The sequence below is a fragment of the Cricetulus griseus genome, chromosome 2 (assembly GCF_003668045.3).
Source record: "Cricetulus griseus strain 17A/GY chromosome 2, alternate assembly CriGri-PICRH-1.0, whole genome shotgun sequence".
Classification (NCBI taxonomy): domain Eukaryota; kingdom Metazoa; phylum Chordata; class Mammalia; order Rodentia; family Cricetidae; genus Cricetulus; species Cricetulus griseus.
The window spans coordinates 152,874,862-152,895,649 of NC_048595.1; the positions used below are offsets into that span (position 1 = coordinate 152,874,862).

At 37.9% G+C, this 20,788-nt stretch overlaps 1 pseudogene; it reads left to right on the forward strand.

Moving 5' to 3' along the window:
• The first annotated feature begins 9,505 nt into the window (after positions 1–9,505).
• Positions 9,506–10,291, forward strand: LOC100764886 (annotated as a pseudogene).
• The last annotated feature ends 10,497 nt before the right edge of the window (positions 10,292–20,788 follow it).

Genomic DNA, 20,788 nt, shown 5'->3' on the forward strand with positions numbered 1-20,788 from the left:
AATGTTTCCCAGAGAACAATATTATAGCTTTCAACACCTACTGCCTCTTAAGAACTATGTACAAATCTGACATATGCTACTAACCTTTAAATAGTTTATTTTAGAGCTGACCATGATTGAAGAAATGGGACTGTAATTTTGAGGCCAGCCTGAGCTACATATTGAGACCTCTTATCCCAAAAATCAACCAGTTAAGCAAGCAAACTATTGAAGATTCTATTTTGAAAGCCAATATTAGAATGGAAAACCAAAAAAAAAAAAAAACCACAAAAAAACCCAAAAAGCAAAAAACCAACCTTATACTCAGAAGGTTCATGAAATCAGCCTTAGGTTACATAGTCAAAAAGTAGGCACTATGATTTGATTCCCAAACATCATGTCTCAACCAATGTATCCTTCGTATGCTGTTTCCCAGCAACAATAGGACAATCAGGCCCAGATGTGGTATCTAATATGGGGAGAATGCCTAAGAATCTTGGAAGAGCAGTTGGCTGGTTTCTTTTCAGGTGGGTTGTACTCATCAGATCAGAGCTCATTGGTTCTCCAACCTTCAACTGGCTGTCATTGTTGTAAGAAGATCACAACTCATTACAGCTTTTTGAGGAATCAGGTACCTGGATCCTGCCTTTCCTGTGTTCCTACATAATCCACCATCTATTCTAGCATGGCAGCCCCTCTTCACATATTTTGAGGTTAACTTAGTAACACAAAGTTTGATGTCAGTTCCTCGGGTCATAGCTTGAGTCTGCAATGTTCTATTTTGGGGACCTTGAAAAGTGACTCAGTGTTGGAAACAACCTAGTCCCCATCACCTTTCCACTATGGCTAGAGTCTAATCCATGAGCCAAACACAATCCTTCAATTCCTTTTCAGACATTTCCCCCACAGAGATGAGAAAAGTAACTAATAGAGGGATAAAGTAGGACCAAACACTTAAAGCCCCCATGTGCAGGTACTTTGTGTCCTAAGAATCTGATATTGAATACTTTTAAAATGCAGTATTAATTTGGTGGTTTACATTTACTAGGAGTGATCAACAGTTACCTTCATTGAGGAAGAGAATGAACTATTTTATAAGCTTTACTTTTTGATCAAATTTGATTTTCTAAAAATCATTATTTAATAAGAATACACTTATTCTGTGAAACAGATCACTGCTCACTTGTTTATTTAATGATAGGATCTCATGTAATATAGGCTGCCCCATAAATCAGTATGATCCTTTTGCATCCACTTTTTTTTGTTTATTTCAGTTCTGGGTGCTTTTTTTTAATTTTAATTAGAAACAAGATTATTTTACATGTCAATCCCAGGTCCCTCTCTCTCCCCTCCTTTCCTGACCCTCTCCCCAACTAACACCCTACCTATCCTATACCCTTTCTGCTCCCCAGAGAGGGTGAAGCCTTTTCTAAGGGGTCTTCAGAGTCTGTCATATCCTTCGGGATAGGGCCTATGCCCTCCCTCATGTGTCTAGGCTTAGGGAGTATCCCTTCATGTGGGATGGGCTCCAAAATTCCATTCCTATGCTAGGGAAAAGTACTGATCTACTACAAGGGGCCCCATAGATTTTCGAGGTCTCCTCACTGACACCCACATTCATGGGGTCTGGATCAGTCCCATGCTGGTTTCCCAGCTATCAGTCTGGGAACCAAGAGCTCTTTCATGTTCAGGTCAGCTGTCTCTGTGGGTTTCACCAACCTGGTATAGACCCCTTTGCTCATCAGTCCTCCTTCTCTGAATCTGGATTTCAGTTCAGTTCAGTTTTAGCTGTGGGTGTCTGCTTCTACTTCCACCAGCTGCTGGATGAAGGCTATAGGATGGCATATAAGTTAGTCATCAATTTTATTATCAGGGGAGGGGGTTTAATGTAACCTCTCCTCTGTTGCTTAGATTGTTAGTAGGTGCCATGTTTGTAGCTCTCCAGACATTTCCCTAGTGCCTGATTTCTCTTTAAACCTATGTCTCCTTCCATTATAGTATCTCTTATTTTGCTCTCTTCTGTTCTTCCCCCAACTCTACCTCCATTCCCCATCATGTCCTCCTCACCCCTCCTCTTCTCCCCTTCTCATTCCCCTAGTTCCCTCTCCCCTCCCCCATGCTCCCGATTTGCTCTGGAGATCTTGTCCCTTTCCCCTTCTCCAGGGGACCATGTATGTCTCTCTTAGGGTCCTCCTTGTTCACTAGCTTCTCTGGCAGTATAGATTGTAGGCTGGTAATCAATTAATCTATGTCTAAAATCCACTATGAGTGAGTACATACTATGTTTGTCTTTTTGTGACTGGGTTACTCGATCAAAATGGTTTCTTCTAGTTCCATCCATTTGCCTGTGAGTTTCAAGATATTCCATTGTTTTTTTTTTTTTTTTTTTTTTTTTTTTTTTTTTTTTTTTTTTTTTTTTTTTTTTTTTGCTGAGTATTACTCCATGTGTAAATGTACCACATTTTCTCTATCCACTCTTCAGCTGAGGGGCATCTAGGTTGCTTCCAGGTTCTTGCTATTACAAACAATGCTATGATGAACATCGTTGAACAGATGTCTTTGTCTTTGTTGTATGAATGTGCTTCTTTTGGGTATACGCCTAAGAGTGGAATTGCTGGATCTTGAGGTAGACTGATTTCCATTTTCCTGAGTAGTCACCATAGTAATTTCCAAAGTGGCTATACAAGTTGACACTCCCACCAGCAGTGGAGAAGTGTTTCCCTTTCTCCACATTCTCTCCAGAATAAACTATCATTGGTGTTTTTGATTTTTGGCCATTCTGACAGGAGTAAAATGGTATCTCAGAGTTGTTTTTATTTGCATTTCCCTGATGGCTAAGGATGTTGAACACTTTCTTATGTGTCTTTCAGCCATTTTAGATTCCTATGTTGAGAATTCTCTATTTAGTTCTGTACCCAACTTTTTAATTGGATTATTTGGTGTTTTGGAGACTAGCTTCTTGAGTTCATTGTAAACTTTGGATACCAGCCCTCTGTCGGATGTGTGGTTGGTGAATATCTTTTCCCAATCTGTGTGCTGTCATTCTGTCTTGTTGACTGTGTCCTTTGCCTTACAGAAGCTTCTCGATTTCAGTAGGTCCCATTTATTAATTGTGGATCTCAGTGTCTGTGCTACTGGGTGTAATGTTCAGGAAGTGGTCTCCTGTACCAATTCGTTCAAGGGTATTTCCTACTTTCTCTTCTAATAAGAAGCAGTCATCAATTGTCTCCCAACCAAAAAAAGCCCAAGCCCCGATGGCTTCAGTGCAAAATTCTACCAGAAATTCAAAGAAGAGCTAATACCACTACTCCTCCAATTGTTCCACACAATAGAAGCAGAAGGTTCATTGTCAAACTCTTTTTATGAGGCTACAATTACCTTGGTACCCAAGCCACACAAAGACACAACTAAGAAAGAGAACTACAGACCAATATCCCTCATGAATATTGATGCAAAAATTCTCAATAAAATCCTGGAAAATGGAATCTAAGAACATATCAGAAAAATCATCCACCATGATCAAGTAGGCTTCATCCCCGGGATGCAGGGTTGGTTCAACATTCGAAAATCTATCAATGTAACCCACCATATAAACCAACTGAAGAAGAAAAACCATATGATCATCTCACTAGATGCTGAAAAAGCCTTTGACAAAATCCAAAACCCCTTCTTAATAAAGGTCCTGGAGAGATCAGGAATAATAAGAACATACCTGAATATAGTAAAAACAGTACACAGTAAACCAACATGTAACATCAAATGGACAGAAATTCAAAGCTATTCCTCTAAAATCAGGAACAAGACAAGGCATCCACTCTCTCCATATCTCTTCAATATTGTCCTTCAAATTCTAGCTAGAGCAATAAGACAACAAAAGGAGATCAAGGAGATACAAATTGGAAAGGAAGAAGTCAAGCTTTCACTCTTTGCAGATGATATGATAATCTACATAAGTGACCCGAAAAACTCTACCAGGGAACTCCTACAGCCAATAAACACCTTCAGCAAAGTGGCAGGATACAAGGTTAACTCAAAAATAATCAGTAGCCATATATATATATATATATATATATATATATATATATATATATATATATATGATAAATATTCTGAGAAAGAAATCCAAGAAACATCATCCTTTACAATTGCCACAAACAACATAAAATACCTTGGGGTAATGCTAACCAAAACAGTGAAAGACCTGTATAGTAATAATTTGCACAATTCTTCACAAACCTTGAAAAAACAATTCTCAACTTTACATGGAAAAACAAGACTCATGATAGCCAAAACAGCCCTGTACAAAAAAAGAACTTCTGGAGGCATCCCAATCCCTGATTTAAGCTCTATTATAGAGCTATAGTCCTGAAAACAGCTTGGTATTGGCACAAAAATAGACAGGTAGACCAAATGGAATCGAGTTGAAAACCCTCATATTAACCAGCACACCTACAAACACCTGATTTTTTACAAAGAAGCTAAAGCTATACAATGTAATAAAGCATCTTCAACAAATGTTGCTGGCATAACTGGTTGCTGGCATGTAGAAGACTGCAGATAGATCCAAGCCACACAGCATCCACTTCTTGAGTGCTTGGACTGCAGTGTATGTAACTATGATCATATTAGGTGCTGTTTCATGCTAAGCAAATACTACAAACAGAGCTACATTCTTGAACCAAAACTGTTTATTAAAATGACTGTAAGAATCGATTTTTTTTTAGGTACTGAATTATTGTTTTTAAAGGGATCTTTTTTATGTCCCACAGCTTGATTTATTGTATCACAAGATTAGAAATAGTCTTCCCCTATGGGGGAGTAAGAATGCTGAGAGACAGTCATGTGTTTTGACTTCAGATGATTAGGCATAATGACTTTTTTTCTGACTGTAACTTTGTATTAGTTACTTTATGTTCTGTAATAGAACACTAGGACCAAAACCAACTTGGAGAGCAAAATGTTTATTTGGCTTGTATTTCCAGATCACAGCCCATCATTGAAGGAAGTCACAGCTGGAACTCAAGCAGTAACCATAGAGCTACTCTACCTATTGACTCTGGCTAGCTACTGGTTCAAGCTCAGCTAGCTTTCTTTTGTACCTAGACCTAATTGCCTAGGGATGGTTTTTTGACAGAAGACTGGGCTATCATCCATACACCATTAATCATCAATCAGGATTCTTTCTCAAAGACAAACTTCTTTCCACTGACATAGCCCAGGCTAATGAAATCCAGGTAATCTTTCCCTGAGATTTCCTAAGATGTGGTATTGATCAAGTGACAGGTGACGGTATCTAGGAAACACTTGCTTATAGTATTATTTTTATTAAATTTTTTTTTCTGGAACCAAATTTCATACAAATATGGCATCCCATCTCATGCAAACTATCAAGCCAGCCTTTTGTGTTATCCTCTACCTGGACATCACCTTGTACTATCTTCTAAACACCATCCTTTTTTAATACTTCCACCACGTTTCCATCATTCCTTTGTGGTACATACTGTTGTTACCTTCCTGAAAGTGGCTGTAGTCACACTTGGCTCCAATATCCATAGCTCTAATAATGGCTTATGAGTGGTTAACAATTCCACAGTGTCAGTCACACCCTATAGAGTGTTAGTTAGGACATTTCACATTCATGCCCTTTAATTCTCACATGAATTGTAACAAATAATTTAGGTAACATGTGGATGACATCTAATTATCACTTTACAAACAAAGAAAATTATGCTTCAAGGAAACAAAAAAAAATTATCTAGGATCCCAACCACCAGTGACTGAGCCTATATGCTTTCTGACACTTGCTCTCTTCCTCACATCACAATGTGTCCTTTGTTAGTTACTTTCATGGCTCTATGACTATAATGGATAACAGATACAAAGGAGGGAAAATTCATTCATTTGGCTCATTGTTTCAAAGTGCTTCAGTCTTCCATTGCAAGTAAGATAATATTGAGCCCATGCCCATGGCAATATCATGGCTGTAGTCAGACTGCAGAAGTACATGGCAGTGTTGTTCACATCATGGTAGATTAGGAAGCACAAGTAGAGGCAGAACCAGGGACTCTGTATAACTTTCAAAAGACTGTTTCTAGTGTCTATTCTAATTATCCTGCTGACCTATCTTTTTTTGAGTAAAGTATCTTTAAATTTTACTTTTGGTTTACATGTGTGCCCTCTTCTTCCTGCAATTAGGCCTGGAAACAACATGCTAAGGGAGTCTTTATCCCCATGTCCTGGGTAAAAGATGATGACTCACAGACAGAAGGGACCTCTTATTGTAGCTGGCTAGGAAATGGGAGGAAATAGTTAGCTTGATTCAGATATTGAGAGGGGCCTTCGAAAACCAAATGTGTGGCATTTGGCCAAAGCCAGCAGGTTGTGAATAATGTTCAGCATGGAGGAAGGGGAAGCTGTGAGAACTGTAACGTTCACACCCTTTGTTGTTTCTCAGAGAGTAGGTTCTCACAGTGGCCTGTGATTCCGTTCACCTCATATTCTCCTGGACGTTTTCACTATAGCATTTATATTAAGGGATTATGTGCCAAGAATGAGATACTTCAACAGTGCATGAAACTCCCAGCACAGAGTTCCTATGCTTTTAAATATTGGTTAGTTGTTCGGATGATGATAAAGAACAGGAAATGAGGCATTATTTGAATTTTAAGTCACGATAAATGTGTTGTTTTTCTTTAATTGCTGAAGCAGCTTCTGAACTCACTATTTTTTTTTTCTGAAAATTTTGTCACGAATGCCTTTGTGTGTTAGGATAGTAAACAATCACTTCCAGCCTATAAAAACAGCTACAGAGTACTACCTAACAGCATGAGATGAGTGTCAGCAGCAGGCTGAATATATATCTGATGGGAGAAGGAAATTTTTCAGAGGTCAGCTTCAGCATTGTATGGTCTCCAAAGGGTTCCACCTCCAACCCATTCTTGAACTAATTATCATTAACATTTTTGTTGCCTGTCTCTAGTGATAAATACTTCAGTTGATTTTATTTATTACAAAATAGATTTTATATTGTAGTATTTTTTCTTTTAATTATGAATTGGGAGTAGTGATTCGTGATGAAATTCACAGCAACAGGAAGCCTGAGGAAGGAGAACTGCTGTGAATTTGAGGCTAGCCTGTACTACAGAATGAGACCTTGTCTCACCATAGGCCTCTGCAAAGAAAATACAATATAGCATCTTGGTTGTGATATCTTATTTCCTAATTGATCTGGTTTCTTTTTTTCCTCTTTGAGATATTATTGTTTAATATAGATAATTTTACAACTAAAAAGTTTCAGGTTCTTTTTTTGTATTTTAGTCACTGACAAAAATTTCAATAATAATTAGTTCTTTATAATATGGAATGCTTTTTTTTAAATGAAAAACACATGGTTGTTGACAAATATTCCACAAAATCATAAAAGTATTGTTATAATTTCTAACTAATCACAAAATATTTTTTAAAGGTCTGATATATGAAAATCTTTTGAAGATAGAAAAATATGTGTGGAGTGGTCCATGATCTAAAGGAACTTCTTGTAGCCATGGATACTAAAGAAAAAAATGTGGTATCCTAGATACATGTTCAACCAGTATAACAAGTGTCTACATGACTAAATCCAAAATAAACATCTTATATCATGTGGTCACCTTTTAGAAGTAAAAGTATAGGATGTGAATGTTCTAGCTGGGTGTCTGTTTCTCTCTAAACAGTTGCTACTGGAGTTCAGAGCAAGAATATCAGTTATGGCACCAATCTGAATTTAGAAGTTATTGTATTTCCTTTTAGGATTTAGTAATAGACATTATTTGGGACTGTTTGTTCTGTGGTCTGGAAGCCAATCATACTTGAAACTATCTCTGTATTAATAGCACAGCTCTATTGTCATAGAAAAGTTTTTTTTTTTTTTTTTTTTGGTCCAAAGGAAGGACAAATACATATAATTCACTACTGATATGGCTACTTCTTTAGCTTTTTGTGCTTGGGCCAGGGGTGGTGTAATTTTCTCCCCACTTTTAAACTTCTTAGGAAGACTTATCTATAGATGAGCCACTGCCACTTTTCAAAGATCTTCCACTCATCCTTCACCAGGATCTTCGAATGTATTCTAAGGCCATTTACCCAGCTCATTGTGTTAAGTCTATTTCCTCCAAAGAATTTAAACAACTTTATGATTCTTTATGAATATTTAATTTGGAAATTTTAAACTTATACAAAAATGCAATACATAAAATAACTTTCCCAAGATATAGTCTGTCATTATGCCTTCTACACTCAGAGAGAGAGAGAGAGAGAGAGAGAGAGAGAGAGAGAGAGAGAGAGACAGAGACAGAGAGACAGAGAGAGTTATTTTCAAAATTCTTTGTGATGTATTTGTATGCAGTACAATACTTTATTCCTCAATATTTCAGATTAATCTAAGAGTGACATTGTTACATTGAAAATGAGAAATTGTTCTGATATATTTATATATAGGAATATATGAATAAATAGTTATTTCCTTCAAATTGAAACCATTTATCTGGAGGGCTGGAGTGGGTCCATAAGACCCAGGAAGCTATCAAAACTTAGAGGGATGAGGAAACTCATAGTTCTTCTCCAAGCTTATAAAAGAGACAAACCATTGCCAGGGAGGGAGTCTTCAATGGAGCTGATGGCATGTTGTTGAGTTGGTGATAACTTTTAGTTGTCAACCTTGCTTGATGTGGAATCACAAAGGGAGGGAATCTTAATGAGGGATTATCTAGATTAGATTGGCAAGTGGGTATGTGTGTTCGGAATTGCCTTGATTGTCTTAATTGCTATGGAAGAACCCAGCCTGCAAGTGAGTGGCGCCATCCCAGGGTTTGGGCACTGAACTATACAATAATAGAGAATGTAAGTAAGCAACTTGTATATGTCCATTTCTCTTTGTTCTTCACTGTGAATGTGATATAAATAGCTGTTTCAAGTTCCTGTTTCCTTGACTTCCCACTCTAAGGGGCTGTGACTTAGAATTGTAAACAAAAACTTTCTCTGTAATATGCTTTTTGTAAGGGCATTTTATCACAGAAACAGAAGCAAAACTAAGACAATCACGGAGCCCTAGGAATGAAGTCTCCATGAACCATTTACTACCCACGTTGGGGTTGATATTTCCAATGATGCAGTCAGGGTGAACATGTGTTCTTGTCTCCTCAGAAAAAGTCATGCAACAGACTTTTTTCTGTATAACCACATTATAGTCATAAAATTCAAGAAATTTAACATTTCAACACCAATTTAATGTGCATGCTATATTCAAATTACCTTGTTTGTGCTAATGCTAATCAAATCTTTTATCATTTTCCTGGTGTTTTATTATGAAACATCCAGCTTTAAGAACACAGTTTGGATCTTGGAAGCTGAGAAGCAGTAGCAGCAAAGGTGCAGCAGCAGGTGCGGTGGGCAAAGTCTCAGTGCGGGTGCGGCTCACGAACGGGCCCCATCATTCTGCCCCCTGCTCTGGCCTCGACCATGGCAAACCTGAGCGCTGGGGTGGCCTCAGGGAGAGATGAGCAGTAACAGCAGTAAGAGAGCTCCAACAACAGCAACACAGAGGTTGAAACAGGACTACTTTCGAATCAAGAAAGACCCTGTGCCTTGCATCTGTGCGGAGCCCATCCCTCCAAATATTCTTGATTGTCATTATGTTGTCCGAGGCCCTGAGATGACTCCTTATGAAGGTGGCTGTTATCATGGAAAACTAATGTTTCCCAGAGAGTTTCCATTTAAGCCTCCTAGTATTTACATGATAACCCCCAATGGGAGGTTTAAGTGCAACACAAGGCTGTGTATCTCCATCACAGATTTCCACCCAGACACATGGAATCCAGTGTGGTCTGTCTTCACCATTCTAACAGGGCTTCCGAGCTTCATGTTCGAGAAGGGCCCCACCCTGGGCAGCATAGAAACATCGGACTTCACGAAAAGACAGCTAGCAGCAGAGGTTAGTGTTTAATTCAAAAGACAAAGTCTTTTGTGAATTATTTCCTGAAGTTGTGGAGGAAATTAAACAGAAATAGAACGCACAAGGTGAACTAAGTTGCAGGCCCCAGAACCTTCCCCTGCCAGACGTTGGTTCCTGATGGGGAGATGCACCTTGGCCAGAATGGGCTCCAGCTCTTCAATGGGCATGCACCTGTTGCCGGGCCGAACCTCTCTGGGTTCCTACAGGCCAACAGGCATCATGGACTCCCTGAGTGGCGCTTTGGCGAACTTATTTGTTATAGTTGGGTTTGCAGCCTTTGCCTACACGGTCAAGTATGTGCTGAGAAGCATAGCACAGGAGTGAGGCTCAAGTTGCTGCTGAGGGACATGGGCCAGAGCTTGATGCAGGCAGGATGGACTTGCTGCTAGGCATAGGATGGCCTGCTACACTCCTGGGCCTCACTTTTTAAAAATCTTAAAAAGAAATCAAAAACCAAAATGTATGATTTGGAGGAAATTGGAGAGCCCTAACTCCTCTTGAGGCTGATGTGGACAAGGACCACTCACACATTGGTTTTTATTGCTTACTCCTATGTTGCCTTTTGGACTGTTTAGTAAACCTGGTTTGTTTGTTTGTTTTTCCATTTTATTAGATTTGATCACTTAGAAATAAAAAACTTTAATGCCTATGGAAGAAAAAGAACACAGTTTGTTGTATCAAGTTATGTAAACAACATCCATATGCAGATACAAACAATTAAATAAGCAAGTAGAGACGGGTAACTTTTTAGTTCATCCTCTTCTTTCTGTAACCTGGGGGAAATCACTGCAGTAATTTTTAGCCATGTTGATTAATTTTTCAAGTTCATGGCTTTTATTGTGGAATTCATAAAATTCACTCTTTGTGTCTAGTTTCTTTAGCTAAGATGCTAGTGTTTGCAATAAAGTTTTATTGGAACACAGGTTCTTCATTCATCTGCTCTTATGAGCTACAGCTACTTTCATACTACAATAACAGTACTTAGCAACCTAAACAAACATGATATGTTATTTGTCACACCTGCTTTGCTCATGACAAGTCTATAAATGACAACAACCTATTAAAATTTGACAGTATTCTTGTACTGTATTTTGGTTTTTAATCACTTATTTGTTATCACTAACAGTGTATCATTACCATGTCAGAACAAGAAATGTCAGCTTTGAATGCCATGCTTTTAAGGCTCAGAAGAGTGAGTATAAACTATTTTGTTAACAAATCATATAGCAAATCATTGTGTTTATTAATTATATAGAAAATGGTAATTATGCTCAAATAATGCAATGTACAATGATACTATCTAGTTAATTATTACTCTCATAAAAACAGATTTCAGAAAAACATTAGAAACTTTAAATATATTTCACAAAAGTGTATTTATTTTAAACATTTAAAATAATTTAAATGAAGCTTAAATAAAAGTTTCTGAGTAGCTCATTTGCTAACCAAGGAAGAAAAACCAACATGGAGTTAATTAAATTGTGTTTGATTGCAGCAGATGAAGAAATGTGTCCTGAGAAAAGAAACTTGATTAAGACTATTAGCCTTTTAGTAAGAACAGTTGCTTGCTGAGTTGAGGAATCAAGAGTAACAGATGGAATAAACATCCATACCATGCTCTTCCACTAACTACAACTAGAAATACTGGGTATCATATTAAAGAAAACATATGGAGATGTTGATTGATACTGAGAAGGAGTCAGGCTGGATCAGGAGTTAGGACCCAAGGAACAAGACAGAGTTCTCTGACTATGCTTCTGATTTACACACACCATATAGGGGCCTGGAGGAGCCACCAGAGGAATAATACTAATGGGAACAGATTAAAGAGAATTCTTAAAATAAGCCTGCTTTGTATATCTAGTGGGGTGGGCATGTGTACCTAAATAATCATTTGATTCCAGACAAACACCATAGAAAAACTGTGGCGAGCCTTTGCCTACACGAGCTAAGGCATGGCCTGGGCATCTATACCCATTAGGCTATAAGGATGGGCTAAAGATCCCCCTTTGATGGTTAGAGAATAAGTGTAGAAATTGTTTCTTCACTTCTGCTTGGTGGTAGTGAGGAGCCTGCAAACAATGGTTTTGATGAAAATGGTATGGGGAACCTGAAATTAACCCCGACCATGACCACCACTTAATGGTAGGAGGACAGTGCTTCTCACAGCCATGGACTTTCTTCTACTTTTCCCTAAAAATCACAAGGAGCTCCACCTTCCACCCACTCACAAAGGCTTAGAGGAGAACACAGACTTAGAGCTCCCTGGGGGAAAAACAAAATAATATTTCTCTTCCTTGCTGAACCTGAGTCAAAGGGAAGCTACAAACAAAAGTTTAAACAAAGACCTAGAGTCTCTGGAATACTGAAAAGATCAGAAAGTGCTCTGTATAGCATTATACATATTTATTGGTGACTGGAATATGATGGACTTATTCTTTGAAAAGTATACATGAATTCTGCATTAAGACCGTCTGACTCTGGGCTTGTATGTATGTATGTATGTATGTATGTATGTATGTATGTATTTTGATTTCGAGACTGGTAATGCCTGCTTCTAATTCCTTGGGCATTATAGGTATATTTAAATTGTTTATCTGATCTTCATTTAACTTTGGTAAGTGGTTTATCTATTGAGAAATTTGTTTTCTTTACAGTTTCTAATTTTGTGGAGTCCTGGTTTGTGAAGTATCACCTCATGATTCTTTGGATTTTCTCAGTGTCTCTTGTTAGTTCCTCCTTTTTGTTTCTGATTTATCTTTTCATTAGTTTGGATAAGGTTTTATCTATTTTGTTGATGTTCCTGAAGAACCAGATCTTTGTTTTATTTATTCTTTGTATTGTTTTATGTTTTATTAATTTTAGTCTTCAGTTTATTTATTTATTTATTTATTTATTTATTTATTTATTTATCCTCTTGTCTGTGGTAGCTTCTTTTTGTTTCAGAGTCTCAAGGTGTGTTGCTAAGTGCTACTATGAAATCAGTCAAAATTCTTCATGAAGGCTTAATGCTATGACCTTTCCTCTTAGCATTTCTTTCCTCTTAGCATTCGGATATGTTATGCATTTATTTTCACTAGGAAGTCTTTAGTCTCTTTATTTTTTCCTTCACCCAGGAATAACTCAGTAGAGAGTTATTCAATTTCCATGAGTTTGTAGGCTTTCTGTTGTTTCTGCTACCATACTTTCAAAGAAGAGCTAGTACCAATACTCCTCAAATTATTCCACAAACTAGAAATAGAAGGAACACCGCCAATTTTTTTAATGATGCCACCATCACCCTGATATCCAAACCACACAAAGACTCAACAAAGAAAGAATTACAAACCAATTTCTCTCATGAAAATTGATGCAAAAATACTCAATAAAATACTGGAAAATGAATCCAAGAACAGATCAAAAAGATCATCTACCATGATCAAGTAGGCTTCATCCCAGAGATGCAGGGATGGTGCAACAAATGAAACTTGATAGGGGATATCCTTCTGTATACTGTGAATATATGTTTCTCTTATTGGTTAATGATCAAAGCTGTTTCAGCCAATGGACAGGCAGGATGTAGCCAGGAAGGAAGAATAGGCAGAGCTACCAGACATGTAGAAGACTTGGAGGAGGAATGCAGAGAGTCACCAGGGAGACCCTGGTGACAAAAGAAGTGACATGCCTGAGCATTATGGATAAGCCACACCCTAGTGGTAATACATAGTTTAATAGAAATTGGTCAATAATTAAGAGAGATAGCCAGTGAGAAGCCTAAACCATCAGCCAAATAGTTTATTTGGGCCTAAACAACCATGGGTCTGGGTGAGACAGAAATGTCCGATAACAGAAACTCTGTCAATGTAATCCACCATATAAACAAACTGAAAGAAAAAAAACCCACATGATCCTCTCATCCTGTCAAAAAAACCTCTGACAAAATTCAACAACCCTTCAGGATAAAAGTCTTAGATTGATCAGGGATATAATGAACAAATCTAAACATAATAAAAGCAATATACATCAAGCTGGTTACCATCATCAAATTAAATGGAGAGAAAATGAAAGATTTCCACTAAAATCAGGAACAAGACAATGTTGTCCACTTTCTTCATATTGATTCAATATAGTCATTGAAGATCTAGTTAGTGCAATAAGACAAATAAAGAAAACAAGGGGATACAAATCAGAAAATAAGAAGTCAATGTATCATTATTCACAGATGATATGATAGTATTCATAAATTACCCCCAAAATTATATCAGGGAAGTCCAATGGCTTATAAACACATTTAGTCAAGTGGCTGTACATAAGATTAACTCTGGTGTAATAACTGTCTGTGAGAAAAAGAAGATTAACTGAAAAATCACTAGCCTTCTTATATGCAAGTGATAAAAGGGCTGGGAAAAATAATCAATCAGGGAAACAACACCTTTCACAATAGCCACAAATGATATATCATATCTTGGGGGTAACTCTAAACAAGTAAGTGAAAGATCTGTATGACAAAAACTTCAAGTCTTTGAAGAAAGAAAATCGAGAAGATATCAAAAGATGGAAATATCTCCCATGTCTGTGGATAGGTAGGATTAACATAGTAACAATGGCAATTTTACCAAAGGCAATCTAAGTATTCCTGCAATCCCCATTAAAATCTCCAAGCAGCTCTTACAGATCTTGACAAAACAATATTCACCTTCACATAGGAAAAATAAAAACCAGGATAGCTAAAACAATCCTGTACTATAAAAGAACTTCTGGAGGTATCACCATTCCTGATTTCAACTTCTATAGATCTATTATAATAAAACAGCATTAATTTGGTATAAAAACAGACAGATGGATCAATGTAATAAAATCAAAGACACAGATGTAAATCTACATACCTATGGACACCTGGCTTTTTACAAAGAAGCCAGAATTATACAATAGAAAAAAGAAAGCATTTTCAACAAGCGATCGTAGCACGCCTAGATGTTGGCATTTAGAAGAATAAAAATAGATCCATATTTGTCACCCAGCACAAAACTCTAGTCCAAGTGAATCAAAGAGCTGAACATAAATCCCGATAAACTGAACCTGACAGAAGAAAAATTGGGGGATAGCCTTGAACACACTGGCACGGAAGACCACTTCCTGAATAGGATACCGATAGTGCAGACAGACACTAAAATTAACATTTAATAAATGGGACTTCATGAAACTGAAAAGTTTCTCTAAGGCAAAGGACACTGTCAATAGGACAAAACAGCAGCCCACAGAATGGGAAAAGATCTTCACCAACACCACATATGACAGAGGGCTGACTTTCAAAATACATAAAAGCTCAAGAAACTAGCCATCCACAAACCAAATAATCCAATTAAAATTGGGGTACAGATCTAAACAGAGAATTTTTAGAAGAGGAATCTCATATGGTTGTGAAACACTTAAAGAAGTGTTCAACATCCTTAATCACCATGGAAATGCAAATCAAAACAACTTTGAGATACCATCTTACACCTGTCAAAATGGCTAAGATCAAAAACACAAGTAACAGCTTATGCTGAAGAGGAGGTAGAGCAAGGGAAAACTCTTCCACTGTTGGTGGGATTGCAAAGTTTTTTTTTTTTTTTTTTTTTTGCCAGACCTGTGTTATGGTATTTTCCATCCTTCTTTCTTTCCTTTTTTTTTTTTTTTTTGAAGTTTTTTCAGATTTTTTTCTATTTGAGTTGGAAACAGGATTGTTTTACATGACAATCCCAGTTCCCTTCTCCCTCCTGTTCTCCCCTACCACCTCCCACAACAAAACCCTACCTATCACGTATCCTTTCTGCTCCCCCTGGATGGTGAGGCCTTCCATAGGGTGTCATAAGAGTCTATCGTATCCTTTGGGATAGGGCTTAGGCCCATCCCCATGGGTCTTGGCTCATGGAATATTCTTCTATATGGAATGGGCTCACAAAGTCCACACCTATGCTAGGGATAAGTACTGAACTACTACCGGAGGTCCTGTAGATCTCCAAGGTTTCCTCACTGAAACCCATGTTCCTGGGGGATCAGTCCCATGCTGGTATCCCAGCTATCAGTCTGGGGAGCAAGAGTTCCCTGATGTTCAGGTGAGCTGTTTCTGTGGGTTTCACCAGCCTGGTCTAGACCTCTTTGCTCTTCACTCATCTTTCTCTGCATCTGGGTTCCAGTTCAGTTCGGTGATTAGTTGTGGGTGTTTGTTTCTACTTCCACCAGCTGCTGGATGAGGGCTATCAGGTGAAATATAAGTTAGTCATCATTCTCATTATCCGGGAAGGGCATTTATAACAAAATGGAGATACCATAATAGAGGGAGACATTTTAGGTTTACAGAGAAACCAGGCACTAGGGAAATGTCTGGAGATCTACAAAGGGAGTGCAAACTTTTAAGCAAATTTGGAAACTAATATGGTGGTTTCTCAGAAAATTGGGAATCAATCTACCTCAAGACCCAGTAGTACCACTCTTGGGCATATACCCAAATGATCCTCAGTTATAATAAGGACACTTGCTCAACTTTGTTCATAGCAGCTTTATTTGTAGTAGCCAAAACCTGGAAACAAACTAGATGCCCCTCAACCAAGGAATGGATAAAGAAAATGTGATACATTTGCACAATGGAATATTACTAAGCTGTTACAACAATGGCATCATGAAATTTGAAGACAAATGATGGAACTAGAAAAAATTCTCAGTGAGTAACTCAGACCCAGAAAGACAAACATGGTGTGTGCTTACTCATAAGTGGACATTAGATGTAAGTCAGTAGATAATCAGGTTACAATCTACAGACCTAAAAAGGCTAATACCTAAAGTAGTCAAAGGGGTATGCTTGGATCTCCCTGCAAAGGGGAAATAGAAGAAATTTTGTGAGTGTACTGTGGGTGGGTGGGGATAGAAAAATGAAATATCAGGTTGGGGGTGCTGTGGAGGGGAAAGTACTAAAAAGTCTACTGGAAATAGAAAGGAATGGAGTATTTCAGGGTCAAGTAAAAAACCTGGTGCAATGGAATCACCTAGAAATCTACAAGGAAGACCCCAGCTAAGACTCCTAGCAATAGGAGATATACATCCTAAGCTGGCCACCTCCTATAACCAGGGAAAACTTCAAGTAGAGGGATTGGGACACCAACCCAGCCACATAACCTTTCACCTACAGTCTGCCCTGTCTATGGGATATGCTGTCACAAGGGTGGCCTAGAGAGTGTGAGAGTTACAACCAATGACTGGTCTAGCCTAAAACCCATACAGGAGAGTAAACCCACCCCTGACATTTCCTGGAGCACCAGTACCCACAGGGTGAATGACCAGAGACCTAAAATAGAACAAAACATGACTGGAGGAAAAATGTCAATGTAATGATGCTTAATGATATTCTGTTATACTCATAGATTGGTGCCTAATCCAATTGTCATCAGAGAGGTGTCATCCAGCAATTGATGGAAACAAATGCAGACTCACAGCTAAAAATTAGCCTCAACTCTTGGAATCTCGAATAAGAGGAGAAGAAAACATTGTAGGAGCCAGAGAGATCAAGGACACCACAAGAAAATCCACACCATCACTAACCTGGGCTCTTGTGGTTCACGGAGACTGAAGCAAAACCAGGGAGCACTGATCTAGGCACTCTGCATATACATAATAGTTGTGTAGCTTTGTCCTCTTATGGGACTGCTAACAGTGGGAGCAAAGCTTTTTCTAATTCTTTTAATAGCTTTTGGGACCCTACTCCTCATACTGGCTAACTTTACCCAGTATTAAAATTGGGAGGTGCTTAGTCTTACAGCAATTTGATATTCCATGCTTTGTTGAATTCCAAGGGAAACCTCCCCTTTCCTAAACAGAAGCAGAGGAGGAGTGGATTGAGGAGTGGGAACAGAGGTTGGGGGAGGAACTGGGAGGAGAGGAGGGAGGAGAAACTGCAGCCAGGCTGTAAAATAAATAATTAAAAGATTTTAAAAAGTATAAACAACTAAAACTCACCCAATATGAAATACATAGGTTGAATAGTTCAACTATTATTATTGAATTTATACCTATTCATAACCACCTATATATACTCACTAGTTTATACACACATGTAAATCTAAACATAGTATATGTAACAATAGAACAGAATAAAACACCATATATAGTCTCATGTGACTATGGAAGATTACTTACAAAAAGGTAAATTCAATTCAATACAAATGAATATTCCTTTTAAAATGGCATAGAACAATTAGATATACATAACAAAATGTTTAATCTTGACATGAGCTTCATACTACATAAATGGAAATAATTACTATACTATACCATACTATAAATTGAAATAATTAAGAGCTTTAAATAGAAATCTTAAGCTTATGGGAGTTTTATCTAAAAGCAGAATAAAACTCAGAAAACCTAGGACTTGATGAAGAATTCTTAGATATGATATGAAGTAAATCATACTTCAAAATTAAAACCTTTTGCTTTGTACAAGACTCCATGGAGAATGCAGAGCATTTGAATACCACACATCTGAGGAAAGTCTCAAAATTTACCAACAAGAAGGATTCTAAAATGGCTGAAAGACACATAAGAAAGTGTTCAACATCCTTAGCCATCAGGGAAATGTAAATCAAAACAACTCTGAGATACCATCTTACTCCTGTCAGAATGGCTAAAATCAAAAACAGCAATGATAGTTTATGCTGGAGAGGATGTGGAGAAAGGGGAACACTTCTCCACTGCTGGTGGGAGTGCAAACTTGTACAGCCACTTTAGAAATTAGTATGGCGACTCCTCAAGAAAATGGGAATGAGTCTACCACAAGATCCAACAATTCCACTCTTAGGCATATACCCAAAAGAAGCACATTCATACAACAAGGACATCTGTTCAACGATGTTCATAGCAGCACTATTTGTAATAGCCAGAAAATGGAAGCAGCCTAGATGCCCCTCAACTGAAGAATGGATACAGAAGATGTGGTACATTTACACAATGGAGTACTACTCAGCAGAAAAAAACAATAGAATCTTGGAATTTGCAGGAAAATGGATGGAACTAGAAGAAACCATCTGAGTGAGGTAACCCAATCACAAAAAGACAAACATGATATGTACTCACTCATATGTGGATTTTAGACATAGAGTAAAGGATTACCAGCCTACAATCCATACTGCCAGAGATGCTAGTAAACAAGGAGGACCCCAAGAGAGACATACATGGTCCTCTGGAGAAGGGGAAAGGGTCAAGATCCCCTGAGCAAATTGAGAGCATGGGAAGAGGGGGGAGGGAGCTATGAGAATGAGAAGGGAAGAGGAAGGATGCAGAGGTCATGAGGGAGCAGAAAGGTTGAGTCAGGGGAAGAATAGAAGAAAGGGTATGTGATAGGTAGGGCTTTAGTTGGGGGAGTGGTACGGGAGGAAGGGAGGGAGAAGGGAACTGGGACTGTCACGTAAAACAATAAATGATTTAAAAAAAGAAAGGAAGCTACTTCATTGAAGTGAATACATAAATGCATAATCTGCATCATGTTCACCATCATCCTCAGGAAAAGCAGAAGACTAGATTGATTCACACCATAAGCCCATTAGAACAGCTCATCTGCTATAATACCACCACCAAGAGCTGGCAAGATGTGGAGATAAACCTCACATATATTGGTAGTGGAGTATGTAAAGAATCTGGAGATTATTGGACAAGTTTTTAAAAAGTGAATCAATGTACTGTGTGACTCAGAAAATAAATTCCTAAGCACTTAACACAGAGAAACGAAAACTACTAATTATTTATAACAGCCCCCCGTTTTTTTTTGTTTTTCAAGACAAGGTTTCTCTGTGTAGCTTTGGAGCCTATCCTGGCACTCAATCTGGAGACCAGGCTGTCCTTTAACTCACAGAGATCCACCTGCCTCTGCCTCCCGAGTGCTGGGATTAAAGTTGTGCACCACCAATGCCTGGCCATCTTTTTTTTAAATAGCTTTTAATAGTGCAAACTGGGAATTACCAAATGTGTCTGGGCAATAGAATAACCTGGGGCACATCCCCATGGATCTTCTCTAATATAAACAAAAAGCTTCATTAACTCAGCAACTTGAATTAACTCATGGCCATTATGCAACATGGAAAACAATGGTAAAATTTCACATGCTGTATAGTTGCACTTAGATAGCCTCCCTTAAAACTAAAATATATGGGGAGCAGAGGGGGGAGGAGGAGGGGGTTTGTGGGGGATGGAGGGAGGGGGGAATGATAGAAGGAATTGACATGTGAAATTATAATTTTGTAAAAATTAAATAAAAATTAAAAAAACTAATATATGTATGTATGTATGTATGTATGTATGTATGTATGTATGTATATGGACAGAGAGGTTAAGAGTTTTTAGATGCTAGAGATCATGGTATGACTTTTTTAGGCACAGGAGAGATCTGTGTGGTGATGCAGGAGTCAGCCTTGAGTTTGAGTGAATGAAGAAGGATGACGTATGATGTACAGATGGAATGACTACAGGCAATAATACTTTAAAAGATATCACCAAATATTCAGAAAATGAATTCAGTACAAGCTAAAGGGGAAAGAAGAGATTTCATTGCAGTAAAACATGAACAGAGCAGAGACTTAGGTGAAAAAAATGCATAGCTTTGACAGGGTTCTGTTATTCCCCAACAGGTAGTTTCTGGAAACTACTTGGACATTTACAATAGATTTCCATGGCCCAATCTAGTAACACCAAATAAGATAGTCTCAAAAGAAAGAAAAAAACTTTTTCCCCAAAGAAGAGAATTTGTATTCACCTTTTGTGAGAACTAAGTTAAGTATCAACAAAATTATATTTTGAATTTAATGAAGAATCTTTTTG